At 39.3% G+C, this 10,231-nt stretch overlaps 2 pseudogenes; both read left to right on the top strand.

Annotated features, from left to right (window-relative positions):
• Positions 1 to 1,442: 1,442 nt before the first annotated feature.
• Positions 1,443 to 2,871, top strand: LOC147640205 (chalcone synthase pseudogene; annotated as a pseudogene).
• A 6,687-nt stretch (positions 2,872 to 9,558) lies between these two features.
• Positions 9,559 to 9,912, top strand: LOC147640204 (chalcone synthase pseudogene; annotated as a pseudogene).
• The last annotated feature ends 319 nt before the right edge of the window (positions 9,913 to 10,231 follow it).

Here is a 10,231-nt window from a genome sequence, read left to right as displayed (position 1 = left end):
TTTAGTTTTATTTACATTGCAATTGAGCAGAGATTACATAGCATATTTCACCTATCCTCTTCCCCCAGAGACAAAAGAAGACTGGCTCCAAGATACATGGTACCCTAGTTGCATACAGGCTTTCATCATTGCTTGAGTAGTGCATCCTTTTGGGGGCAGCTTCTCCAAGATTTGCTTTCCTATCCACACCTTCACCACTGGTGGTCCAGTCCCCAGGGGGTTTTCTTTGAAGGCTACAAAAGTAAAGGAGGGGTGTTTGACTTTTCGGTACCATCTTCTAGTCTTTGGCCCAAATTTTGGAGAGCTTTGCCTTCACTTCATACCTTGGATACCCCTGCGAGAGGAACGTGCCCCGCTCGATTGAGCATGCACGCGAGAATTAAAAGGTCACGTCGTTCACTCACCTCAAGAGTAGAGTTGTCTCCCTTAGCTATATTGTTAATTGTATTTCTAAGGTTAGGTGGACATGCAAGGTTTATTGGTTTTCCTTGTCTATTGTTCCCACTGCAGCAGCTTTAGCTTTTCTAGGGAGGACAACGATAGCAAACATGATTTTATAACTTATATAAAGAATAATATAGCATGTGAATAATAATGACCAGTCTAATGATGTTTGAGAGGCTTTCCTCTTTTTGGGGGAGGTGGTAAAGAAGTCCCGAGTGACACCAACTTTGGTTGAAACGTGGCGCATGCGTATATAAGGAGACCACAAATTCTATTAGACCGGGAATGTACGCACGATGTGCATGTTACTGGGCGCGAGAGAGACAAGGGCAAAGGTTGTGTTTGAAGCGGAACTAGAATATTAGTCGGATATCAGTCGTGAGACTTCGTGACAAAGTTCGATGGTGCACACCAACCAGTTCATGAGGATCTGCTAGACTTCGGTCTGCAGCCGTCGTCCAAAGTCCTCAGTACGAGCACGTTAATCTCTCTGTATGATTTATATACCATACTATTGTATGGTTATATATGTGTATAATTATATCCTAACGCAAGAACATAAATAATAAAGTCACATATATTGAATTTAGTCCAAAATCGATATAGTATAGTTCGCATAATTTATACACTTTGTCCACACAAATTATATCGAGAGAACATTTTATTGGTGGCCATAATATTATATTATATTTATATTTATATAATATTGACAGCAGCACTAGTTGTGTGATGGAATCGCAGGCGTCCTCTCAGGAAAACGGAGGCACTAGTAGTACTGACTAGTCGTAGGCAAGACTAGTAATTGGGAGGCCTGCTGCTAGCGCATTATAAAAGCAAGCAGCGCTGCGCCCCTCTAATACAGCACAGCCGGCCATATCACAATTAAGCCACCCCCTTGGGCTGAGCTACGCACAGCGAGCGCAGTACTGTCCGAAATTATAGTAGCCTCTGCCTGCTCTGCTCGTCTCGTCTCCTGCGCTAGCTAGCTCGCCGCCGCCATGCCGATCTCCACCACCAATGGCGCCGCATGCAAAGCCAAATTAGCCAAAGCCCAAGCCGATGGCCCTGCCAGCGTGCTCGCCATGGGCAGCGCCACCCCTCCGCACCTCTTCAAGCAGCACGAGTACCCGGACTTCTACTTCAACGTCACCAACAGCAACCACATGACCGACCTCAAGCAAAAGTTCCAGCGCATTTGTAAGCCCCCTCATATATACTAATATATATAATTGCAATAATACTGTATAATAATAGGCAGGTGAGACGCAACTCCAAGCTAACGTTGCTCTCCTCTGTACGTACGTACTACTGCAGGTGACAGATCAGGCATCCAGAAGAGGCACATGTACCTGAACGAGGAGATTCTGCGGGCCAACCCGAGCATGTGCGACTTCTGGGGCCAGTCCTTGGATGCGAGGCAAGAGCACATGGTGGAGGAGATACCCAGGCTTGGTGGGGAAGCTGCCCTCAAGGCGTTGGAGGAGTGGGGCCGCCCCAAGTCCTGCATCACCCACCTTGTCTTCTGCTCAACGGGCGGCATGGACTTGCCCGGGGCGGACTGGGCTCTCACCAAGCGTCTGGGTTTGCGCCACAATATCAAGAGGCTGATGCTGTACTCGCAGGGCTGCTTTGGTGGAGGCACGGCCCTCCGCATGGCCACGGAGCTGGCCGAGAACAACAAGGGCGCACGCGTGCTAGTGGTCTGCAGTGAGATCACCGTGGTGACCTTTCGTGGGCCTAATGAGACCCATATCGACAGCCTTGTGGGTCAGGCTTTGTTCAGCGACGGTGCCTCCGCCCTCATCGTCGGCTCCGACCCCATCGCTCACGTGGAGAAGCCCTGGTTTCAGGTTCACTGGACCGGCTCCTACATCTTGCCCGACAGTGATGGTGCCATCCAAGGCCACTGGAAGCAAATCGGCCTCACATTCCACCTCCACAAAACCGTTCCACAGCTTGTCTCTCAGAACCTGCCTGCCGTCTTGCAAGATGCCCTGGATAATGTCCATGATGATGATGGCCATGCCCCTAGTCCCAATGACATCTTCTGGATCACGCACCCAGGTGGCCCCGCCATTCTAAACCAAATGGAGCAGGCACTCAAGCTCAAACCCGAGAAACTCGCAGCCACTAGACAAGTGCTCGCTGAATACGGCAACATGTCCAGCGCTTGTGTTTTCTTCATCATGGAGCAGATGCGGCGCAACTCTCTGGAAAAGAAGCTCGCCACTTCTGGCGAGGGCTTCGATTGGGGGGTGCTCGTCAGCTTTGGCCCGGGTGTGACTTGCGAGGCTCTTCTCCTTAAGAGCCTCCCCCTTGCTTAAACTACTCGGCTAGAAGTGAAAATATGAGAGGATTTTACCCTAGGAAGATTCAGGCCAAGGCACCTTCATTCATTCTAGTTTTCCTTAAATAAAGATACAACTAGAAAGGCTATGGCATGTGGGCACTCGTAGAGTTGGTTGGGTCTATTGCAAGATGATGATTAGTAGCGTGTGTGGTTCATCTTCTTGGCATTTCTACGTTCTTTCCGGCCCATGATAACATGTCTTTTTCTTGCCATTTCTACTAAGTCTCTATATGCGTGCCCTCTTATCATATAAGAGACATATTGAATTTCATAATTATAAAATTTCTTGTTTTTAGTATTTACCTCATGGAGATGCTATGAATTTTGTGAAGAAGGATTAATATTATCATGACAAAGAGAGAGAGAAAGAGAGAGAGAGAGAGAGAGAGAGAGAGAGAGAGCATGCCGTGTCACGAGCATCAATATAGAATCCATTTTCCTTCGCTAAAGTCATATTATCTAGGTTGAGATGTCCTAAAATCTTGAGTACACGGCAGTGGCCACTCTCTTGCTTTGAACGCTATTCCTTTGCCATGCTACATCTTATAGTATTTGTAATAACACGCCCAATTAATTTACACTCATCTTTCTCTTATTTCTCTTCTTTCTTCTTTTTCTTTACATTCAGAGAGGAAGAAGAATATAAGATTTTATGTTTCTTCTACCGCGACTTCTCATCAAGAATAAGACAATAAGACAGAAAAAGAACAAGAAAAGAGAAACTTACCAATGGATAAAGAGATATTGTTGGACAATAAACACACTTAGAACCTTATTTTTGAGAAAATAAAGATAAAGCCTAACAAAAAAGATAGAAGCTGAAACCAAAAATATAATTTACTTGATGAGATTGTTTCTTATTGTGTAAATAACTTCAAGTATATAATTGAGAGATGAATGGTGTTGCATAGAGGAATAATTGATACATTTTACAAATTGCTAAAGCCATGTTGGAACAAAAATGTATGCTCATTATTGGGCAAAAGCTTGCAATTATGCTGTGTTTGACTTATGGATGTGATGTTGAAGATATAGAATGATGGAGATCAAGCTGTATAGGTACCAAGAAGAGGGTCACTCATTCAGAGGTTAACTTATGATACCTTTCTATCTCCACATTACGCTTTTATAGTAGCTATATCATAATGGAATGAACTTGAAGCGAGTATCCTTGTCGGCAGATATAGTAGCTTCCTTTAGAAACATTTTTCAATAGGCTTTCAAGGAGAGTGGAACTTCGACAAGCAGTTGAGATTTAGTACTTAAAGAGGCATAATCTTGAGAGCAAGGTAAGATTTTAATGACAAGTTCCATTCCATTCTTTCCTATCTATGAATGAGTAGAGTTTTACATAGGTATAAAGGGGGACTCAGACATAGGTTTACTTGACTAAAGTGTGCTAGTGGTTGGTTAAATCATAGGCTTCTTTAACTATTTGCTTACCTTTTCCATATTGAAGAACAAAGGGCTGGTTCCTCCTCTATACTTGTCATTGTGCTCCTATTTTGAATCTCTGCGCATGATAATGTTTATTTTCTAGTTTCTTTATGGTGCTCCAGTAAAACTTTAACATCTTGAAGATCTTTGTAAATAACTTAACATAAAAGAAAAGCTGGCTTCAAAAAATGCACTTTCTTCACACATGCAAGTGTGGGCTTCCAAAAACATACCTCCCTCTCGCAAACCTATGTGGGCACATTAATCTTGATCAAAACTTTTGCAAGGAAACTTTCGTTTTACCAACCTTGAGAGAATTTATGACATCAACAATTCACTCAATTATAGACACAAAAATTCATGTATTGAAAAAACTTATTTTACATGTGCATCCCCTTTAAAACTTTTTCGTTCACTGAGAAAATTTCATCACTTCATGATTTTGCACACTATATATACTACTCATAACATTATCGATTAGACATCTTAGCCAAAACATGCACTTATAAATTATCTATAAAGATTTTGTTTATGCATCATAGCAACGCCCTCTTATACCATGAAGGTGTTTAAGCCTTATTTATCCCAAATATTAAGCATAGGTTAGAATTTATCTTTGTTTCAAACATTCGTTTGGATTTTGTAACGTCAAATGAAAGCTTGATCTTGGTAATGGCTATAAAGCAAACACAATGGTTCACACCATTTTATTGGATGTTTTGAAGTGGGGTTGACTACTTGTTTACATCAACAAGGTTCTTTAAAAGGCATGCTTGGTCTTAGGATCATCTAGTGGTGTACAAATCATGCAAAGTGCTGCTCTCCCTCAATCTATTGTGCACATTGCTCAATGTTAATGAAACAAGTAATAAGCCTTATAAGGCTTTACAAAATCATGTTTAATATCTAGCCTTGAGATCTTAGCTACCAACCCTTATCACAAAAAACATGTGATTGTCTTCATCGTAGTAGATTATGCTTTGAGCATAGTGTAGTTTTCACAGGTTTAATTAAAAACTAATAATGAAAATAAAAATTAATGGGTAGGAACTTGGGTAAACGAAAGACTTGTGTAATGGTTTAAATGCTATTAAACAAGGGAAAGGCTTTTATACCGAATTGATATAACACTAGTGTGGTGGATATGATCAATGAGGGGATGAAGAGACTAATGACTTGATTAATGAACGTGAAATGTGAACACTTTAATAAGAATCAAGCAAAGAACAACCTTTCTTTGCAATTACTTGTATTTATTTACAAAACAAAGGAGTAGCATTTAGTTTTAACTTGATGGAGATGCTATGAATTTTGTGAAAAAGGATATATCATAATATGACAGAGAGAGAGAGCCATGCCACTAGCATCAATATAAAATCCAATTGCCTTCGACAAAGTCATGTTATCTAGGTTGAAAGATCCTAAAACCTTGTGCACACGATGGTGGGCACTCTATTGAATTGAATGATATTCCTTCCCAGTCTATGTCTTGTATTATTTATACTAACATGCCTACTTAATTTACTCTCCACTTCCTCTCCTTTCTTCGTTTTTATTTACATATGGAGAGGAAAACGAATAAAAAGATTTCATTTTTCTTCTACTTCGACTTCTCATCAAACATAAGGTAATATGACAAGGAGAGAAGAACAAAATAAGAATAAGAAAAGAGAAACCTATGTTCTTGTGAACATCTTCACGCATGCATCCTTTAACTCAGCATAGTTAGAAAAATGGTCATCATCAAATTGCATGAGCCAATCCATTAGAATATCTTCAAAGGTGGTAGCAAATTGATCTCTCTTTAGATCCTTTAAGAGTTCTCTTATTGGCTTATAGACCTTCCATGCCTGCTCAAATGTATTTATGTGGATGTGAGGGTCATTTGACTTTGCACCCTTAATCATCGGGAAGTGATTATTTGTTCAAGTTTTTAGCTATTTTAAACCACACTTCGACCTTTGTGCTTTGTCAAGTCAACACTTCTGTGAGTTTTTAGTGCCACTCATATCCTATTTCATCTAGTTTTCTCAACATTGTATTGAACTGCTTCTCCTCATAAAAACACTCCTAGTTTTGAGTTGTTGATGTCATTATCCTGTGTGCAAGTTGATGATGCCATTGAGAATCTGATTCTAATTCTGAAGTATCATTGGAGGTGCTCTTATCACACAAGTAAAGAATCATGTAATCTCAAACAAACATTCACACAATATAAATCTCTATCAATTAAAGCATCTCATCTCAAGCAATCACAATGTATGTTTCTATCTCAAGATTCTATTATCATTACCATGCTTAACAACATGGTTACTCATAATGATCAAAATCCAACCAATCTAGGGCTTTCTCCGATGCCTGTCCACCACCCAACCTCCACATTGGACATCTCAGCCATCCCGAGTATGTCTCTTTCTTAAGCTCGTCCTCTCTGGGATCTACCACATGGCTTCTAGAGGGCATAAATCTCGTTCTTTGTCTGACGTTCCCTGTCTAAGGACGACCGGCATGCATATCAATCATTCATACACATGCATATCAATCCTTCATTTTTAAAAAAAGCAATCACAAGTCATACTTACCATCTTACACTATCTCTAGTCCATAATCTTTTAAGGCATGCATATTCAAATCAATCAAAATCAACTTCAAGTATAAAACAAGCTTTTAATTCAAACAGTCCTTAACTTCTCTTAGTCTTTTAAGTCACACGAGAATCTTTATTTTTAACAAAATCAATTATCATGTTCTAACTAGCGAGATAATCTCTAGTCACTATAGCTAAGTCTTAACTATGCTTATGCATTAGTCCATCCGGTTTATGCGTTAGTCCATCCGATCAATATAGATAATCATGTTCTATATCAATTATCATGTTCTAACTAGCGAGATAATCTCTAGTCACTATAGCTAAGTCTTAACTATGCTTATGCATTAGTCCATCCGGTTTATGCGTTAGTCCATCCGATCAATATAGATAAGATAGTCAATCTGGATGGAAATTTCTAAGGCAAATCCTGACGTTTCTTTCGGAGAGTAATGCCTTCCAATTTATTTAGAATTACACAAAAGTCAAAACTACAAAGTTTTAGGACTTCTAGTTCTATATAAAACATATCTGAGTGATGGTTCTCTAAAATTGAGTTCTAAGGTCTCTTTGAGAGCATTTGAAATGGCCAAAGTTGTGTTTTCAGCATAAAACTATAAAAAACAGCCAAGTGTTCCACTTTGTACTCGAATAACTCAAAAACGAAAGGGATTTGGCTTTCTAGCCTCTCATATGCTCTTGTAGAGTTTTCTGCCGTCTAAACTTTTGTCTTTATGTCAAAATCTAATTCTAACCACACGGAAAGATAAATGCTTTGCAAAACAGTTCCTAATAAAAGTTATACCTAAAATTTTATCACACAAACTAGTCAAATACTCTATCTTCTAATTCTTTGCCCCACCAAAACTATTTATTCCATGAGTATCATAGACCAAAGAAATAAAGTTAAGAATTGCTCATCATCATCAAGCACGCCCTATATCGACTCGGATTTATTTATTTCAGATATCGAAAGAATTTGAAGAAAAATAATAAAAAGAGAGTTTGTGTACTTCCCTGATATATTTGAAGATGTCTTCATTAATTGGGAATCCATGTCTACTCTCAAGAAGTTGTGGAAGGGCTATTTGTCTCTTTATATTCTAATCCTCCATGACATATATGTTTGGGAGGTCGATGTGACTTATGAAACTCCTTCTACATCTACATGAGTTTTAGCAAATTTGTCAAATTTTCAACATGTACTCACTACCTTCATCACTTCTCAAGACTTTGAACTTATAAATAATAATAACATTAGTTTTTTATGAAAAATTTAAATTCAACAAACTTCTTAGAAGCTTCACTATTATGTTTATCGAATTAGATCCATAACGTCCTTGTGCAATCATGAATTGAGGTGATATAATAATGAGATCCACCAATGCTTGGCATTTTTTTTGGTTGGATCCCGTATCTTTTTAAGCCTCAAATAATGAGAAGAAGTTTAGCCTTAATACTTCATTTAACTTCCAACAAACATGGACTGATAATGTTGGATAAGTCCTTGTCTTTGAAGTTAGCTGGTCCTTCTACCTTCATACATTTATATGACCCAATATCTTATGCCATTGCTCAAACTTTGGTAGACTATTGTTCTTTACATAAGAGCACACTTGTTCTTCTTCTTTAGAGGTGGTCTCATACTTCTTCTTCTTCATCTTCTTTTCCTCCTTATTAGAGTCACTATGTGACTAAGATTGTGTCTTGGTTCTTCTTGCCTTTCGTTCCTTTATCAACAAACCTGATGGTGTTCTTAATAAAATCTTCCAAGATCTTTGTAGGATTATATTGTTCCATTTTCTTGATGTCCTTGTCCCTCAGGCCATTGGTAGCAAATCATCTAAGGTTTTGCACCATTGGTGGGTTTTCCACTTTCTGGGCCTTTTCCTTGATTCGGTGTCATCATGGAAAGAGGGAATTTTTATAAGCTAAATTGATATAAAAATGTGACAGTCTCGAATGTAGCCATATCTTAATCGTATAACTTAATCTAAGAAAACATTGAAACTGACTTAATCGTTAGATTTCTACATAGCAATACAATCAAATCAATCCTCTCAAATAGAAAAATAAGCATGCATGCCATATCCAAGATTCTTATCACATAAGTAAAGAATCATGTAATCTCAAACAAACATTCACAGAATATAAATCTCTATCAATTAAAGCATCTTATCTCAATCAATCACAATGTGTTTCTATCTCAAGATTCTATCATCATTACCATGCTTGACAACATGGTTACTCATAATGACCAAAATCCAACCAATCTAGGGCTTTCTCCGATGCCTATCCACCCAACCTCCACACTGGACATCTCGGCCATTCCTGAGTATGCCTCTTTCTAAAACTCGTCCTCTCTGGGTTCTACCACATGGATTCCAAAGGGCATAAATCTCGTTCTCTGTCCGGCGTTCCCTATCTAAGGACGGCCAGCATGCATATCAATCATTCATACACATGCATATAAAAAAAAAGCAATCAGAAGTCTTACTTACCATCTTACACTATCTCTAGTCCATAATCTTTTAAGGTATGCATATTTAAATCAATCAAAATCAACTTCAAGTATAAAACAAGCTTTTAATTTGAACAATCCTTAACTTCTCTTGGTCTTTTAAGTCACACAAGAATCTTTTTTTTTAACAAAATCAATTATCATGTTCTAACTAGCGAGATAATCTCTAGTCACTATAGCTAAGTCTTAATCTCTAGTCACTATAGCTAAGTCTTAACTATGCCTGCCGTCTTGCAAGATGCCCTGGATAATGTCCATGATGATGATGGCCATGCCCCTAGTCCCAATGACATCTTCTGGATCACGCACCCAGGTGGCCCCGCCATTCTAAACCAAATGGAGCAGGCACTCAAGCTCAAACCCGAGAAACTCGCAGCCACTAGACAAGTGCTCGCTGAATACGGCAACATGTCCAGCACTTGTGTTTTCTTCATCATGGAGCAGATGCGGCGCAACTCTCTGGAAAAGAAGCTCGCCACTTCTGGCGAGGGCTTCGATTGGGGGGTGCTCGTCAGCTTTGGCCCGAGTGTGACTTGCGAGGCTCTTCTCCTTAAGAGCCTCCCCCTTGCTTAAACTACTCGGCTAGAAGTGAAAATATGAGAGGATTTTACCCTAGGAAGATTCAGGCCAAGGCACCTTCATTCATTCTAGTTTTCCTTAAATAAAGATACAACTAGAAAGGCTATGGCATGTGGGCACTCGTAGAGTTGGTTGGGTCTATTGCAAGATGATGATTAGTAGCGTGTGTGGTTCATCTTCTTGGCATTTCTACGTTCTTTCCGGCCCATGATAACATGTCTTTTTCTTGCCATTTCTCCTAAGTCTCTATATGTGTGCCCTCTTATCATATAAGAGACATATTGAATTTCATAATTATAAAATTTCTTGTTTT

Source organism: Cibotium barometz, chromosome 3, assembly GCF_041138505.1.
Source record: "Cibotium barometz isolate CiBa-2024 chromosome 3, ASM4113850v1, whole genome shotgun sequence".
Lineage (NCBI taxonomy): Eukaryota > Viridiplantae > Streptophyta > Polypodiopsida > Cyatheales > Cibotiaceae > Cibotium > Cibotium barometz.
The sequence above is the reverse complement of the archived record's forward strand: the minus strand, read 5'-3'. Positions and strand labels throughout refer to the sequence as shown.